We start from the raw sequence: 19,423 nt of genomic DNA, 5'->3' as shown, positions 1-19,423 counted from the left end.
GGAAAGAGGAGAAATGGTGTAAATGTCATTTTGGATTGGGTTAGATTGAGGGTGCTATAACATTAGCTCTGGAAAAGAAATATCTTTAAAACTGTTGTTCCAGTGAAGATGTTTAAATTATTCACTGTCAGATTTTATTTTGGTTGTTCGTTATAGAGGCAGAGGGCCATACAGCATGAAAACAGACCCTTCAGTTCAACACATCCATGCTGAACATGTTCCCAAACTAAATTAACCCCACTAGCCTGTGTTTCCCCCATATCGTTTCTAAACCCTCTCCAATTTAATAATATTTTTCTTATAACTGAGCGACCAGAACTGCACACAGTACTCCTGTACAACCTCAACATGATGTCCCAACACCTACACACAAAGGTATGAGCTATGAATGCCAGTGTACTAAGCATGTTTTTAACCATCCTGTCGACCGATTACACAAATTTCTAACAATGTCTCGATGTCACTCTGTTCTCCAACACTATTATAGCCCTATCATTAATTGTATAAGCCCTGTCCTTGTTCATTTTATTAAAATGCAATACCTCGTATTTATCCAAATTAAACTTCATCTGCCACTCCTTAACTCATTGACTCAATTGATTAAGATCTCTTTGTAATCTTAGACAACATTCTTACTAACTATGCCTCCTGTATTCTCATCCAAATTATTTATATAAATGACAATTAAAAGTGAACCCAGTACTGATCCCAATGGAACACCGTTCGGGGTGACAGGCCTCCAGTCTGAAACACAGTTCCCCACAACCACCCCCTGACTCCTACTGTCAACCCAATTTTGTATCCAATTGGCAAGCTCACCCTGAATCCTATGTGATCTAACTTTACTAATTAGTCAGGGGTAAATATAGGGTTGGGGAATTGGTCTGGGTGGGTTACTCTTCGGAGGATCGATATGAACTTGTTGGGTTGAAGGGCCTGTTTCCACACTGTAGAGATTCAATAATCTATGAGGTAATTAGTCTATCATGTTGAATATTATCAAAAGATTTACTAAAGTCCAAGTAAACAACATCTTCCTCACTGCCCACATCAATCGTTTTGGTTACTTCCTCAAAATACCCAAACAAGTTTGTGAGAAACGATTTCCCTCAAACAAAGCCTTGCTAATTGTCCCTGATCATTCCTTGCCTCTCCAAATGCATGCAAATTCCATCTTTCAGAATCACCTCCAAAAACCTGCCCACCACCAATGTCAGATTCATGGGTCTATATTTCCCACGTTTCTCAATACAGCCTTTCTTAAATAAAGGGACAATATTAGCCAGCATCTAGTCCTCTGGCACCTCACCTATGTTTACAGATGATACAAATATTTCTGCTAGAGGCCCTGCACTTTCATCCTTAACTTCCCACAATATCCCGGGATACACTTGTTCAACCCTCAGAGATTACCCACCTTTATGTTTTCTAAGGCCTCCAACACTTCATCTTCTGTAATTTCAAAACATTAATATTCATTTCACTGACTTATCTAGCTATCATTTCTTTCTCCACAGTAAAAGCTGATGTGAAATATTCTGATTGAATACGTCTCTCATATCCTGAGCTCCTTGGTACATATGACAATAAATTCAATTCAATTCAAGAATGACAGCCATGTGGTCTTTAAGGGCCTTATTCTCTCTAGTTGCTTTTTTGCTTTTAATGTACTAATACTATCTCTTCGAATTGTCCTTCATTTTATCTGCCAATGCCATCTCAGATATCCCCTTGAAACCTTCCTGATTTCCCTCTTAAGAATGCCCCTACACTCTTTTTATTCTTCCAGTGATTTGGTTGATCCCAGTTGTCAATATCTACGATATGATTCTTTCTTATTCTTGACTAGAACCTTAATATCTTTATTCATCCATTGTTCCCTCATCTTACCAGCCTTACCTTTCACTCTGAAAAGAACATAATCCCTCTGAACTCTTGTTCTCACAATTTTGAAAGCTTCCCACTTGTCAGTCATTCCTTTTCCTGAGAACAGTCTCCTATAATCAACTTTTGAAAGTTCTCTCATACCATTAAAGTTTGCCCTATTCCCAATTAAGAGCTTTAAGGTTTATGGAAGGCTTATCCTTTTCCATAACTATTTTAAAACTGATAGCATGATGTTCACTAGTCTAAATGTTTCCCCTGAATAACACTTACCCTGCCTTATTTGCCAAGAGAATGTCAGGTTTTGCTGTTTCTGTAGTAGGAACATTTATATATTGATAAAGAAGAGTTTCTTGAACACACTTAACAAATTCCTTACCACCCAAACCTTTAACACTATGGCAGTCCCAGTCAATGTTTGGAAAATGAAAATCCCCAACTATTACAACCCTATTATTCTTACATATATCTAGTATCTCTCTTTGTATTTGTTCCTCAATCTCCCTCTGACTATTAGGGGCCTATGGTACATCCCATCAAGATGATCATCAGTTTCTTATTTCTCATTTCAACCCATCCATTTTCACTGGATGATCCCTCAGATTGTTTCTCTCTAATTATAGTAGAAATGTTTTCCTTCATCAAAAACATGACTCCTCGTTCTCTCTTGCCTCCCTTTCTATCCTTCATGATCTAAGAATCTGAGGTCCTGCACATTGCATCATCGCCTCAGACATTGATTTATTGCTCGAACTGCATTATTAAACACAATTAAAATGTCGCAAAAGGTTTGCAGCCATCACTTATTAAAGTAAAATAGACTACATTTTAGGTATTCATCCCATAAATTTATAGCTTCAAATTGACTGTGGAAAGTTCTGCATTTTGCAGGTGACCCTAAGAACAATGTCATTTTCCACACTCCCCATTGACCCCTGCATGATGAAGGGGCCTGAGCTGAAAGTCCCAACTTACAAGAAATGGATCATTCTCTAATTTGACAATAAAAGCTGCAGAGTTTACTCATTTATAAAGCTCAAGCATCAATTGTAAATGCAGTGGATGTTAAAATAATGACTTTCATCTTCAAAAGCATTTTCAAAGTCTGCAACACTACTTAAGGCAAAATGAAACATTCTAATTTACCAATGTCAGGGTGATCAAGGATTGCTCAGGGATGAACTTAGCCATGGAATCAGAATATGGAGCAGATCTAGATTTTGTACAATCACACAAAGAGACCTCTACCCAAAATAACCAGGCTCCCTCGAATACACACGGGTTCACCGGCAATCAGTCGCTGTTTAAATGAAATCAGATGAGGATGTGAACAGTGACTGCAGTGAACTTCTGTTGCTTCAAAAGGAATGATATCTGCAAAGGTTTCCATCTGTCAGTAGTCAGTCTCTCATGCTGTTTCACGGGTTAACAAGGGGAAGTATAAAACCTGAATCAGAAAGTATTGCTGAGGGGCTTCCCCGAGAGTGGGTATCAGTGGGATTGTACAATGTGGGCACTGGTTTCGCAGGTGGTTCCAGTGTCTGGCAACAGTTTCAGCAGAGAGGGAAATACAACTGTGTAAGGTATATCAAAGTTTTACAAGTGCCATGTGTGAGATTATATCGCAGCTCAAAACGCAGCCAATTGCAGACCTGGGGAGAGTACAAATGTCTGGAGTAATTTGTAGGCAATCCAGATTCAGAAATGGTCCAGATTCTGACAGCATTCAGCAGTAGCAACCCCTGGCAGATATGGGTGTCATTGCACGGGATAGGGTGAATGTTAAAGGGTCAGAATGGAGTAGGAGTGAGCATCAGGAACCTGATGGAAGTTGATAGATGATGTGACAGCACAATGCTAAAACCCAGGATCTTGGGAATGAGGAGTTTTGGACATTTGGGAATAGTCAGCAGTGAGATTGGAGAGTGCTAGAGTGTGGCTCTTGTGCTGAATATCACAATCGTAGTCCACAATGAGCTCATGTAGTCTGTTTGTTTCAAAACAGTCGTGCACTCTAATAATCAGCTTCCAGATTGTCTGGAGCTGATTCAAGTTTCACTTTATGCTTGTAACAGAGTGTTGGGCCTGTTGCTGTACTGACTCCTCCCCCTGGGTTTGTACAGCGGTTAGTAATATTCCAGGGTCAGATTTTATTTAAAACGCAGCTCGTGTTAGTGAACCACGTGAATTCCAGGAAATTCGATTACTTTGTATTCGATGTGGCTGTCTCAATGATTGGTTTTGTTCTCATGTTGCGGTGAGTGGATGAAGTGAAAGGGCCCTTTCAGATCATCAGAACATTTCACAGTGTTATGGGTGGTCTTGACAGTGTGTTTGGTTATGAGATTGAGAAAGCTGTCAAGTCTGATAACCTCCCCATTCACTGGACACTAGGTTTCCTTCCTACTGCATGGAGGCCACCAGAATAACATCAAACATCAAATGTAGCTGTTGAACACCTGCCAAATATACTCGAATCATCCCTCCTGCTCTCTGCAAACTGTGCAATATTACTCTCCTGATTTTTAATTTCCAAGTCAGGATGGGGAGTGGGTCAGTGTGGAACTTGCAGATTGTTTCCTTCCTATGATTCTATTATCTCTGTACTTCTCGGTTAGTGGTCATCGGTTTGGAAGGTGTTGTCCAAAGGAATTTGGTTGAATTTCTGTTATACATCTTGTAGATGGTTCCTGCTGCTTTCTTGTCCACCCATTATTATGTGGGCAAAAAATCCATCATTGACACAGCTACATGGAGTATAAAATAATTCTAAAATTATGTACCGAGGTACCTTTGAGCTTAAGATGGTGCTGTAACTGGTGAGTTGGAAACTTTTCACCGTACTGATGTGAATACATATTTCTTTAAACCTAATTCAATTCAATTCAAATGATTGGATTTCTTGGAAATCACATGGTTCACCTGTACCAACTGCTGTTTGAATTAAATCTGACTCTGCAATACGACTAAGCGATGTACAAACCCAGGGGGAGGAGACAGCACACATATAGCCTCAATACTGTCACGCTTTTTGCTGGGTTGACCCTGTCAGTGCCTTTTTTGTTTCAATCAGCCAAAGGGAAATGCTGTTTATTACAATGCACGACTGTTGAAACAAACAGATGACATGTGCTACATATGGACTATGATCACAATATTCACCACAAGAGCCACACTCTTGCACCCCCCAACCTCAGTGCTGACCATTTCCAATGTTCAAAACTCCTAGTGCCTTGGGTTTTAGCATTGTGCTGTCACATAATCTCTCAACTTCCTAAAGGTTCCTGATGGACACATCCACTCTTTATTAATCCTCTAACAATGACTCAATCCCATACAGCAACACCCATTTTGACGAGTGTTAGCTATTGCTAAATGCTGTCATAATCTGGATCATTTTTGATTGTGGATTGACTATAAATACTCCAGACATTTGTACTCTCTCCAGGTCTGTCACTTTGAGCTGCGATATAACCTCCTCATCAGAAATGGAGCTTATGCCGGTAATGTCGACTCTCCTGCTCCTCGGATGCTGCCTGACCGGCTGTGCTTTTCCAGCACCATACGTTTTGACTCTGATCTCCAGCATCTGCAGTCCTCACTTTCTCCTCATACATGGTGCTGTGACACACCTTACATGGTTGTATTAACCTCTCTGCTCAAACCGTTGCCAGACACCAGTTTTGTGCTTCCCCTTGTTAACCTGTGCAACAGCATGAGAGACGGACGACTGACGGATGGAAACCTTTGCTTCCTTTTGAAGGAACAGAAGTTCACCACAGTCACTGTTTACATGCTCGTCAGATTTCATTCAAACAGCAGCCAGTTTTCAGTGAACCCGTGTGTGTTCCAGGGAATCCAGTTATTTTGGATGGAGGTCTCTTTATGCGACTCCATCAAGTAGAGATCTGCGGTATGTTCTCATTCATCCCTGATCACCCTGATACTGCTGAATTTAAATACAAAATGTTTAATTTTGCATGAAGTAGCGTAGACTTTAAAAATATTTTGCAGGTGAAAATAATTATTTTAACATCCACCGCATTTGATTTGATTTGATTTATTGTCACAGGTACCTAAGTACAGTGTAAAGCTTTGTGAGCAGTACAAGCAGATCAGAGTAAGGAAGGACATACAGATCATAGGGTGCTAGGATAGAGGGAGCCAGACAGGTTACAATTTTACAATTGATGCTTGAGCTTTGGAAATAAGCTAACACTGCAGCTTCTATTGTCAAATTATAGAATTATCCATTTCTTGTCATTTACTCAGACACATGTTTCCTTCCTCATATAATCCCAAGGTTCAGAGCTGAGTATGGACAATGGCATTGTTCTTTGGGTCAATTACAAAATGCAGAACTAAACTTTTCCATAGTCAACTTGAAACTATTTATTTTGGGGAAGAATATCTAAAATATAACCAGTTTGGTTTCTGATAAGACATTGCTGCATATTTTGTATAAATGACAGTGATAATTTAAACATCAGTATTTGAATAAAAAAAATTGAAGATATTTATTTTCCAAGGTTAAAATTACTGCAGCCTCAGTGCAAACTTTAATTAAAACTGCCATCTCCAAACAACTCCAAAATTACACTTACACCACTTCACCTCTTTCCACACCTTAACATGCAGGTCTGAGAGTCACATCATAAAGTAAAGTAAATGAAAGTCAGAAATATTGCCTCTATATTTTAAGATGCAGCTCCTTGATTTGTTTGTGTTTACTGCCATGATGATGCAGAGTTCACCAGTGACTGAAGTGTAAAATCAAAAACTAGGTTATTCTGCAGTTTTTCTGGTGTTAATCTGTTTTTGAAAATCAATAAAAAGCATAAAATTAATGCATTTAATTTTAGCAATTTTTAATTGACTTTGAAAGCTCTCCAAAAATGAAATAAAAACATTATGACCACGCAAAAGGTCTTGATTCTATGAGAATTTGCAAAATAACAAGATTGAAATGTTGGGACAAAAAAATTTGACTTGAGTGTGTTTAGAAGTTTGACAAACCATGTTAATCACTCAGCGATAAATCTAGAACCTCTATACCTTTGCCAATTATACCAATCAGAGGACAACTTATTCATGTTGCCTCTCCACACTTCTTTTTGTATTTTTGCCAAAGGTAACATTTTCTGAAAACTATAATTAAAGTTTTAAAATCTAGATGAAATTAATTCAGTTTACCTGAACTGCCTGTTGCTTCTGTGAAATACTGAACAGGGGTGGACATCATTACATTGTAAAATGAAAAAAGTTGACTCAGGAGCAGGGAAGTGTCCTTCCACAGAATTTTGAAAGCTCCCACTGTTTGATATTATGTAAAGCAAAAGTAAAGGATCCCCATAAATAGGAGTTTATTGGACCTGTCTTCAGCAGAATTCATTCAACAGAGAGAGTGAAGTAGACAGAAGATCTTCAGCAGAAATCTATTCAGCAACAAAGATGAACAGAGCAACAGCTGTAATGACTGCTATCCTACTCCTGTATGCTATTGCTGCACATGGTATGTCAACTTTTCTGTCTTGTGTTTTAATTTTTCTTGCAGTTTAACATGGAAAGGAGTCTTTCTGCTGATGTATTGAGCGGCCTTACATTTCTCAGTGAGCTGACTGAATTAAACGGTCACTGATGACATACATTATGGATAAAATGATGCTTGTTTTAATACTGCATTCAGCACTTAAAGGACATGTCAAGATTCTGTCAACTGCAATCGAAATTGAAATTGAAGTTTCATTTATTTCATTCACAGGTAACCCAGTCCTAGGAACTTAAGGACAGTGTCGGTGCCTCAAAACCACCTCCAATTTTATTGATCCAAGGACCATCAAGAATTTGCAATACATTCCAAAAGGACCACATTGTGAGACACAGGAAATAATGTAAGTTTATGGGTCAGAATATCACCTTTAACCTTTTTCATTTTCCTATTTCTACTGAGATATTGAACTTCTTTGTAAACATGTTGGATAAATCATAGTTTCTTTACGTAGCAGATTTGAAGGATTATGTTTGTGTCACTGATTCTCACCTTACATGGGAGATGTCCAGTTTCTGTGAATTAGATTTTAAAGATTTACCTTCTCCTTACAGCATCACCACAAAAAATGGGCAGAGGTATTGTGTGAGCCCTGATACTGAGTGGGTGAAGATTATCATTAGATCCGGGAAAGGTTGGTATGTGTAAACATACATACAGTGTCTCTGATCAAACACGCTTGAGTAAAGTGCTTTTCTCATGTTTGCCTTCAGCTCCTTGGCCAAGACTTTAACACCAGTCTGCTGCTTGTTTGTGCAAGCTCTTGGTGCATTCTATTACTCTGTCCCTAAATCTAATAGCTATATGTGAGCTGTGACAGTGAATGCTAGCAAGCTATTCAACCACAGTGGCATCAGGACTGAATCCTACACCATCACCTATGTATGGCAAATCCGGTGGGGTGTTCCTGGTTAGTAATCAGGTGCAAGAATGCTGTGTGATACCATGTTCCAGTACCCATGGTTATCATACCTTTAGCAGCCAGCTGAGGTCAGCCAATTCAATATAACCCAGTGATCAAAACTGGGACTTCAACTCCTTTTCATGCTTCCTTCCTTCACAGTCAGCTCCATGATATTCTGCTCTGCATTGTAAAGGCTCCAGGGCATAATTCTTAAACCTTTTGTTATCTGTTCTATTTAATATTTAAAGTGATATTTGAAAAATATAAATGTTTGCCACATCTTCCTTGGATCCTGTATGTAATAATACCATATTGTAAAATCAATGAATTCTCCTTGGATGCTGCCTGAACTGCTGTGCTCTTCCAGCACCACTAATTGAGAATATTAACAAAATCACACCTATTTGCAATGATGTTTAATGGCCCAGTTGATAATGCCCCATAATTATATTTGTTGAAGACATTGTCCTCACTATCAAAGGAAATATCTTCAGTTGTGGGAAAAATAATATTTTATTTAATTGTATTTCAGGTTCCAGACGACATAACTAAAAATTGAAGCTGCGATGGATTCACTTGATTGCCCCCTCCCCGCAGAAGTTGCTGTACAGTGAACACTGAAATGAAGAAGCTCTGTGCAGGGCACTCACTTTCTGATATCACTGTTCAATATGTTGTTTGAGCAGTTCCCCTGTATTGATCCTCTGAAATGTACTTCATTGTTTAACCTACTTACACTGTAATTGTCTACACAGAGCCTAAGAAACCCGGCTGCTGTTGTGAAATGTTGTGCTGTGCTGGAGAGATTCTTTTTACAGGATGTGATTTGTACGATTATTCTGAATGTGGTCTGGCACTGGAGCAGATACTGTACAACTGAAAGCAATTTTTTAACTTTCTCGATTATTTCTGGAAAATAATTTCTGATCATCAAAGGTGCAGTTAGACAAGGAAATATTAGTAGGCTTGTGAACTTAGGGAAGAATCAAACTAAAACAGATCTATTGGTTATCAAATGCTTTTATTATTAAGATAATTGGTACCTTTTTTAAATAATTTGACTTATTGACTATTAGTAAATTAATTAAATTTGTGCATCGCTGCCAAAGTCAGCACTTATCCCCCATTCCTTTATGCACATGTGAATATGCTGGTAAGTGACTTTGTTGGAATGTTGCAAACTTTGTAGCTCTGAAGAGAGGAGAGGTCTGATTGCAAAAAGGATGAGAGTGCAAGACAAAATATATGGGGCAAGTGAAGGAACAAGAACTGTGTTTTGAGGAGTTGTAAATGGGAAAAGGGAGAACGATGAACAAATCACTACAGTCCAATCAGAAGATGGAGGGGCAGAGATTGTGATTGAAAAAGTTTACCACAGTGTTGTTTCTGAAGACTTCAATGTGTCCTGTCATAAAATTGAGGTAATGTTTCTTGAGCTAATGCTGATCTGTATTGGAACAATATGGGAGAATATGGGCAGAGTGTTCAGAGAGGGAATGTAAAGGTATTGTCATGGGACAAACTAAGTTACAATCCAAATTTATTCCAATCTTTCTGTTGTTGTTGAAAGCCTGTGTATCCGACATATATTTTGATGGCAAACTGTAGGTAAAGACATTGAATTGTTGACCAAACATACTTTAGTTCCTGGTTGAATGAAACATTCCAGGGCAAAATTTGATATCAATTAATTGACATTAACATTGCCATAGTTTTACTGTAGTATTTATGAATCACTGATATTTTAAGTGAATCTTGGGACTTTGCTGTTATGATATCAAACCTCAGGATCTATCCAAAGTTGAAGCATTTGGAAAGAATGTCTCTGTAGAAATGATGTGCGTGTGAAATATTTGCATTTTGGAAGATATTGCTGCTTATCATGTAAACAGGTAGAAATTACATTGATAATGAAAAGTCATCTCTGTGAAGGGACGTTTTTGTCCTGCGAGATTTTCAGCCTGGAATTAGGTTGACTGCAAGTCTCAAAAGGAAAGTTGTCTTGTGAATGTGACTGTCACTCAGGAAAATTGCAAAATGTATCTGAATTGTATGTGTATGAATTGTTTGAGGTTTTTTACCTCTTTATCCTTAAGTGTATATAAGTAACTAAAATAAGCAAGATTTCATGAAGAATGCCCTGTCACCATTTCTCAATCTTCAGCTAAACAATTGTGCATTTCTTGAGTAGAAATGTTTAGTATTAGTGGTCTGACCAAAAATAGCACCCTGTTCATTGTCATCCCTTGAAAAGTGTGAAAACGAGCACATTTTTGCATGGAGAAAGTGTTAAGATTACATTTCAGGCAAATTTCAATAGCCTTTATCATGGGTAGTCACTGTTTATTCCCCAGCCCTGAGTGGCTGTGAACTGAATGAACATGGTGTTAAAGTGTAACTTTATTGGAGTCCATGGTGGGAAAGTTGGGTGCATGTCTGTTCCATTGTAACTCATCTCAAAATAACTGTTCTGGGTGTATCCCACATTCAATGTTAATTTATGAAAACAGCAAGTCTGCCAGAGCCAAACAACAATCAGATCACTGCAGGAGTCAATGGGATGACCAGTGGAGATATAGGAAGCACCTTGATAATCTTTACTGAGGATTTCATCTTGTGACAAGGACATGGAGAATTCTCCAGATTGTCTCCTGGCCTCCCCTTCTGACACCCAGACCATCCTTAGTCCCATGGAGACCATGAACTCCAGTCTTGCTTCTCACTCGTGCTCATAGCATCTCCTCTCTACTACTTCCTCCAGCACAACACTAAATTTCACTGGTATTCGGTCAGATTATACTGGGGTCACAATGTCATATCTGTGGGGTGAGAGGTTCCATTAGTTGAACAACTTTTGGTATTCAATACTGGAATATTAATTTTCTCCCCAACGAAATGTAGCAATAATCAACCAACTGAAGACAGTCCAGGATATCTGTTCCCACACCACAAAATTGTTACTGTTCAGAAAGAAGCCATTCAGCCCATCATGACTATGCCAGCTGTCCAAATAAGCATCTCACTTAGTCCTATTCTCCTGGCTTCTCCCCTTAAGTTTTACGAAAGGAAAATATTGAAGATCATGGAGATCTGAAGTAAAAACAGGAAGTGCTGAGGAAACTTCAAAACAGTCTCAGCTGCAAAACAGCACAAGTGGATAAATCAGTGTACCTTTACAGACTTCCTTTTTAATCTGCATCTTACTTGGCCAATTCAGCCTCCAGTATTCTATAAAAGGTTTTTTGTTGTTCCCTCTCCCCATAGCTTCTGTTTCCTACTTTCTATTTATTGCCCCTTCTACATCTCAACATGTTGCTTCAAGTTTCTAGAATGAAGTTTCCCAACTTGCCTGTTGTAGGGGTGACCCAATGACTTTCATTGAGCTGACACCCCTGAATAATTGTGCCCATTCCCCAGACCGACTTCCACGAGTATCCCAACTGATGAGTGAACGGATCCCGGACTGACCTCCTGAACTAACTTATGTGACTGGTTACACTGGACCTGCACAGCTGAGCACAGCCCACTCCTCAGTCTATAGCGTTGCACACCCTCTGACATTGATTAACCAAGTTGCCAACTGACAATGGGCAAGTCCTTGAATTGATATCTGCTGCCGCTTTGATCTGCTGAGCTGAGTCCTCTGAACTGTCTCCTGTGACTTGACCAAGGACTACTCTTCTTACACATAAAGACATGGCCATTTGGTTGTAGTAATGGGAGCATGCTTGCTCTGGAAGCTACTGGCATATGGCATAGGTGTAATATTGACACAGCAACATATCCACACCATTGACTTACCACTGCCGTTAACTATGATGAGTTATCTGGTGTAGTGTCTTCACTAGACAGCAAGAAAATGGCAGAAATAGCATGAGTCTTTGGGCTCTGAACGTGTGAACAAAGTACCAATGGGAAAGCAATACAAGACAGTGAATGATGGGTTCAGAATGAGTTAATGGTGTTACTGCAAGCCAGATGCCCGAGGTGCACCCTGGTCAAATCCAAGAGTTGGATGCCGGTCCCTCCACATAAGGTGCCCTGGCAGCAGCATTGCAATCCAAGGTGCCAGTGTGCCCCAAAATGCAGCCTTGAATGACAGAACTGTATTGTAATTGAGGTGGAGATATGCCATGTGGGTGCAGTGAGGCATGTAGATGACCGATGTCAGCCTCCATGGATAGAGATTGTGGCCCATGGAGTCTGCCCTGAGATGTGACAGAATGCTGTCCAAGATGGTGGTGCAGGGGAGAGAGCAGCGAACTGCAGATCCCAGCTGCCGGCTCTGACCGGTATGTGGGGATTTATTGCCATAAGTCTAGTGTTTCAAGGAAAGTAAAATACATCTCAATGAGACGATATTAGGTATTCATAGAATTTAAATGCATGAAAATAGGCTTCTCACTGCTCACTAGCGAGATAATTGTTTCACTATTTCAAATTAGGTTGATGAATGGAAATTTGTGTTTCGAAATCGAAAATCTCGTTACTGCTGTTTATGATTTGTAACATGTTGAGACCTGAGACTATAATGACTCCATTTCCTGGTGTTTCATACAGCGGTTAAGCAATTTCCAGATTTGGATTTCATTCAGACAGCAGCCTGTACTGGTGGACCATGTGAGTTCCAAGAATTCAAATTATTTTCTACTCCCAGTGTTTCTTTAAATCAATGTTTGACTTTGCTCCAGTCTACTTCTTCCCAACTACTTATTTGAAGTCTTTGCTGTTGGCAGCCTGTTTTGATGTGGCAGGGATTCTGCGAGACTGTGCTGTGTCCCAGTGCCCTGCTGCACATGCTGAAAGCCCTTGTCTCAAATGAAGTGCTTCAGGCATCGTGGCCACAAAGAGTCACTGGGGCACATTCTGTGAGATGCCAAGGTCGGCAATGGATGTGTGGGGCAGGAATGGATGTGGTTTGTGTAGGGAATCGCACATCCAAAAACAAAGGGATTGCAATGTCTTGGGTGATCTGACAGGGAGACCTCATAAACTTTACCCTGAGGGTTGCTGCAGCTGGATGGAGCTGGATCAGACTATCTCGAGGCACAAGATGTTTAGATTTATGGTGAGGTAATTAAACTGCAGACCACCCGCAGTTTATAAATCAGATGAGATTTGGGATGAAAGAGTAAAAGAATGTGAAAAGATAGATTGGGTGTGAGGATATCAGCAATCCCAGTAATCCCCAGCTCTGGTGATGAACACCAACTGGCCATTTTAATACGAGCTAGCGCTGTCTCACCCCTCAGAGTGAGGCCATGTGACCAGGTCTGTGCTGCATGTGTTCACATGTTTGTCTGGTGTTCTGCTTTACCTTGACATTCCAAGAGACGGCAGTGTGTCAATGAGTACGGTGGGATGTGATCGAATGTCATGGTTGAATAAATGACAATGTGTGTAAGCTGGGTTTGAGGCTCACAGCAATGAGGGAGGCTGATGAGAATCTCTAAATACACCATTTATTTAAAAAGCATCTTTCATAACGACTATGTTAAACACCTCCAGCAATGCACAGTGAGGTTATTAAAGGCATAGAATACATTCTGTGCCGGGGAACACCTTGATTGGCAGCAAGAGTAGCTCAGCAGCTTCAGAACTGACTGAGCTGGCTGCCATCTGAAGGACATAGCTGCCAGTGAGAAAGTGGTAAGAAAGAATAAAGGGATAAATGTATTTGACCTCATCCATACCAATTTACCTTTCACTGGTGCGTCTGTCTACGATAGTAATGGTTAGAATGATCATCACACAGTCCTTATGGAGACAAAGTCCTGTCTCACATTGGTACCACCCGTTATGTTGTGTGGCGCTATTGTGGAATAAATGGAATAGAATCAGAACTAATTTATTTGCTCAATATTGGTTATTGAAGAGCTGCGTGGAGCAGCAGTATTTTATTCAGCCATCATCTGTCAGCTCATGGCCTAGCATATCTCCCCCTTTACAGTTACCATCAGCCCAGGGGATTAACACTCGTTCAATGGAATGTGCAAGCCCAAAAGAGCAGTGTCCACCTCATGAAGCTCCACCACAGAACAATTTGCCTGTCAAAGAGCAGAAACAGTATGCGATAAACAGAACTAGGTGATCACAAACAACTGATTAAATTAAAACTCTGAGGTCTTGCCACATCCAGGTGTGAATGGCTCATCATTGTAGAAAAAAATAAATGATCACTATTCAACTTTCAAAATTCGACTACTTTAATACCTGAGACTGTCATAGACTCAAAAAGTACATTGCCGACTAAAATTAGCTGCTGTGATCACCTGACAAATCCAGACAACTCATATGGAATACACACATGTGGTCACCTCAGAATTACCATGTTAATCAAAAAGCACTGTAATTCGGTGCTATAGGGTGTCCAGAAATTTGCATCACATAAAGCCATCTTCACATATTGAAAATGAAAGGCGTCGATATGAATAGAAAGGGTTTAGAGTGTTTTGGGCCAAATGCTGGCAAATGGGACTGGATTAATTTGGGATATTCAGTTGGCAATTCTGTCAGTATTTAAGCTAAAAAGGAAAATATAAAAATTGTTATTAGTTGCAAATGTTAAGTTTAAAAAAGAGGGAAACCTAATCCTCTCAACAACCTGATCATAATAATTACAGAGTTAACAGAAGAAGAGACACCACAAATATCCTCATGTGAGGTCATTATGCCTTTAAGAGAGATTTGTTCGATGCTCTTTTTCTTGCATGAAGGTGTTGCCACAGTGGTGCTGGAATATCTGCTTCAGAAGCAGTTGGTGAACAGCTTTGAGCTCCCTGAGTGTTTTTTTTTAAATTAGATAAACCCAAAACTTGAGTGGGTGGAGTCAGCCTCACACAGACCCAGGGTTTTCGTTTTGCTTTCAGTTGGGGTTTGGAATTGGCGGTTGAAGCTCTCTCTCTATTGCAACAAAAAGCTTGAGTTCTCTCTCTGCTGTTAGAATGTTTCTTTCTGTATTCCTTTCACCTGGACTGGAGAGGAAATAACACGTGAGGAAAATCTGTTTTGCCAAATTTGCCTTTGCCAAGGGTGTGTTTGTGACATGCTATTTTACTGGAATAGTTGATGCTTAGTAGTCAAATAATATGTTATTTTATTAAGTATTTAAATAGGGTTAAAGTTATGCTATTTCTTCTTTTTTGTTTGTATTTTAACTGTATTAAGAATAAAGTGTGTTTTTGCTTTAAATCTAATACTTGTGGGCTTGTTGGGCCGAAGGGCCTGTTTCCACACTGTAGGGAGTCTAATCTCAACTAGCAGTCATAAATCGAATCACATCTGGAATTCAAAGCCTTACACTTGTCTTAAAATTAAATAAAAATTAGGGTTTAGGCTATCTCCTTGATATGTTTTGAGGGGCTTCCAACCGGTCCAGAACACCCATCCTTAAATATGGCAGAGGTCAGTTCATTGATGTAGAAATCTGGATTTAAAATCATCTTCAGCCAAAGTTCCCAGCATCCCAGATGCCAGTTTTCAACCATGCTGATCTAATTCTGTGTGATATCAAGAAACACAAAGCACAGAAGACGAGCATATGGGCCCTGACAACAAAAGCACTGAAGATTTGTGCTCCAGTATGAGCTACTACCCAAGCCAAGCTGCTCCTGTACAGAAGAAGCAGAATAAATACCACAAATCTTTCAATCGTCAGCAGAATGATGGAGGGTGCTGTTAGACAGCACATACTCAGCAACAAACTACATACTGTGGCCAGATTGGCCACTCAAAATGATGGAGTTATGAGAAAAGGAACAATAAATGAGGCATGTTGGTAAATTGAGGCAAGCTGTGGCCAAAGTGACTGTGCTTGAGGACTCTGAAATAATAAGCTGCTGAATCTAGACAGGCTACAGCTACAGAAAGACAGTATGCAACTGACCCAACAGCTGCAGACAAAGCAATATACAACTGAATTGGAATTGAATAGAGTTGACCGGAATGCCATCCCCAGGACAATTGGAAAAATCGAGTTGTTTACCAGGCACAGGGGCGCCTCACTGCCTTATTTCCTAACACCACCTGGAATGGATGCCTAAGGACCACCCTGCCATCGACATGTCAACATCTGGTTGGGTCCGATTGATCAGGGTGATCACGGCCTAGTCAATCTATTGGTGGACGTCGAAGATCCTTTCAATAGGGTGTGAAGACTTCTAAGTGTACAAATCACTGCAACCCGCTCCCCCCTCAGGAGCAGTAACTTGAGACCAGTCACTGTGAAGAGAAGACACCCCTGGGACCTCCAGGAGAAGGAGATCATCACCACGTGGATCAAGGCCAAGATCTAGTGCAGTGGGATATGATCATCCAGAATAATGTTAAAGCACAAGATAATTGATTAGGTTTATAGTGTAAAATTGTTGGTTTACAGTGTATTTTGTTGTTGTGCTATTAATTGTGTTAAATAAATAAATAATATCATTTATTACTATTAAGAGTCGACTTGCAGTTTCTTTGTTAGATAAAACAGCTAAAACACACTGTGTGCCAGGTGCAACAATATCGATGTTCAGAGTGGGCTCTCTCAGCACCAATCCGGTTTGTTAGTATTTTTGGCTCTCGGACTAAGCTATTTTCAATGAATAATGATGCTGTACACATGAATGAAGTGAAACTAATCTGGAATATTTACACCTTAAATTTAAAATTTAAAATGCGCCCATGCTATCATTCAGCTCTAAATAAGCTTTCCACCAATGGCAACGACTTTGGACAGGAAAGTTGCGGCCATGATGCACAGCCTCCTCCCGACTTTCAAGCTTACCTCGAGCTGCAGTACTTTCAGCTGAAGACATGTTTCACCATCGCTTGTGTGTCCCAGCTCTTCAAAATTCTTCATTGTACTTGTATGGGAAACGGGAAAAAGCAAGGGATTGCCCAGGGTAGAGAATGGCACTCTGTTGACTAAATTCCTCCCCATGATTCTGCTTTAAATTAAGCTCCCAAAGCTTGTGATCAACTCTTGTATCTACAAGAGAAAACAAATTGATTTAACAACATAAGTGGGATCCAAATTAAAGAACAGTATGTTAAGATTTTAAACTTACCTTGCTTCCACCTTCATACCACAGTTTGCTGATAGTTTAATGTGTGGACCTGAGTTTTATTGCTGCACTATAAATGTGATTTTGTGATTAAACTGTGATTGCATCGATTCTGGATTAAAGTGGTGCTGGAAAAGCACAGCATCTGAGGAGCAGGAAAATTGACGTTTTGGGCAAAAGCCCTTCATCAGGAGTAGAGGCAGAGTGCCTGCATGATGGAGAGATAAATGAGAGGAGGGTGGGGTGGGGAGATAGTAGCATAGAGTACAATAGGTGAATGGGGGTGGGAATGGAGGTGATAGGTCAGAGAGGAGGGTGGAGTGGATAGGTGGAAAGGAAGATAGGTAGGTAGGATAAGTCAAGGGGACAGTGCTGAGCTGGAAGTTTGGAACTAGGGCGAGGTGGGGGAAGGGGAAATGAGGAAACCGGTGTAGTCCACATTGATGCCCTGGGGTTGAAGTGTTCCGAGGTGAAAGATGAGGCGTTCTTCCTCCAGGCGTCGGGTGGTGAGGGAGCGGCGGTGAAGGAGGCCCAGGACCTCCATGTCCTCGGCAGAGTGGGAGGGGGAGTTGAAATGTTGGGTCACAGGGCAGTGTGGTTGATTGGTGCGGGTGTCCCAGAGATGTTCCCTAAAGCGCTCTGCTAGGAGGCGTCCAGTCTCCCCAATGTAGAGGAGACCGCATTGGGAGCAACGGATACAATAAATGATATTGGTGGATGTGCAGGTAAAACTTTGATGGATGTGGAAGGCTCCTTTGGGGCCTTGGATGGAGGTGAGGGAGGATTTGTGGGCGCAGGTTTTGCAATTCCTGCGGTGGCAGGGGAAGGTGCCAGGATGGGAGGGTGGGTTGTAGGGGGGTGTGGACCTGACCAGGTAGTCATGGAGGAACAGTCTTTGCGGAAGGCGGAAAGGGGTGGGGAGGGAAATATACCCCTGGTGGTGGGGTCCGTTTGGAGGTGACGGAAATGTCGGCAGATGCGGATGGTTAATGCGAAGGTTGATAGGTTGGAAGGTGAGCACCGGGGGGGGTTCTGTCCTTGTTACGGTTGGAGGGATGGGATCTGAGGGTGGAGGTGTGGGATGTGGACGAGATGCGTTGAAGGGCATCTTTAACCACGTGGGAAGGGAAATTGCGGTCTCTAAAGAAGGAAGCCATCTGGTGTGTTCTGTGGTGGTACTGGTCCTCCTGGGAGCAGATACAGCGGAGGCTGAGGAATTGGGAATACAGGATGACATTTTTCCAAGAGGTAGGGTGAGAAGAAGTGTACTCCAGGTAGCTGTGGGAGTCGGTGGGTTTGTAAAAAATGTCGGTGTCAAGTCTGTTGTCATTAATGGAGATGGAGAGGTCCAGGAAGGGGAGGGAGGTGTCAGAGATGGTCCAGGTAAATTTAAGGTCAGGGTGGAATGTGTTGGTGAAGTTGATGAATTGCTCAACCTCCTTGCGGGAGCACGAGGTGGAGCCAATGCAGTCATCAATGTAGCGGAGGAAGAGTTGGGGAGTGGTGCCGATGTAATTACGGAAGATCGACTGTTCTACATAGCCGACAAAGAGACAGGCATAGCTGGGGCCCATACAGGTGCCCATGGTTACCCCTTTGGTCTGGAGGAAGTGGGAGAATTCGAAGGAGAAATTGTTAAGGGTGAGGACCAATTCGGCCAAACGAATGAGAGTGTCGATGGAAGGGTACTGTTGGGGACGTCGGGAAAGGAAGAAACGGAGGGCTTGGAGGCCCTGGTCATGGCAGATGGAGGTGTAGAGGGATTGGATGTCCATGGTGAAGATGAGGTGTTGGGGGCCGGGGAAACGGAAATCTTGGAGGAGGTGGAGGGCATGGGTGGCATCTCAAACGTATGTGGGGAGTTCCTGGACTGGGGGGATAGGACAGTGTCGAGGTAGGTAGAGATGAGTTCAGTGGGGCAGGAGCATGCTGAGACAATGGGTCGGCCAGGGTGGTCAGGCTTGTGGATCTTGGGAAGGAGGTAGAATCGGGCAGTGCGGGGTTCCCGGACTATGAGGTTGGAAGCTGTGGATGGAA

The 19,423-nt window shown here is 41.2% G+C and overlaps 1 pseudogene; it reads left to right on the top strand.

Annotated features, from left to right (window-relative positions):
• The first annotated feature begins 7,335 nt into the window (after positions 1-7,335).
• On the top strand, positions 7,336-8,888 carry LOC140482186 (interleukin-8-like; annotated as a pseudogene).
• Positions 8,889-19,423: the final 10,535 nt, after the last annotated feature.

The sequence above is a fragment of the Chiloscyllium punctatum genome, chromosome 1, assembly GCF_047496795.1.
Source record: "Chiloscyllium punctatum isolate Juve2018m chromosome 1, sChiPun1.3, whole genome shotgun sequence".
NCBI lineage: Eukaryota > Metazoa > Chordata > Chondrichthyes > Orectolobiformes > Hemiscylliidae > Chiloscyllium > Chiloscyllium punctatum.
Note: the sequence above shows the minus strand (reverse complement) of the source record. Positions and strands in the feature narration are given on the sequence as shown.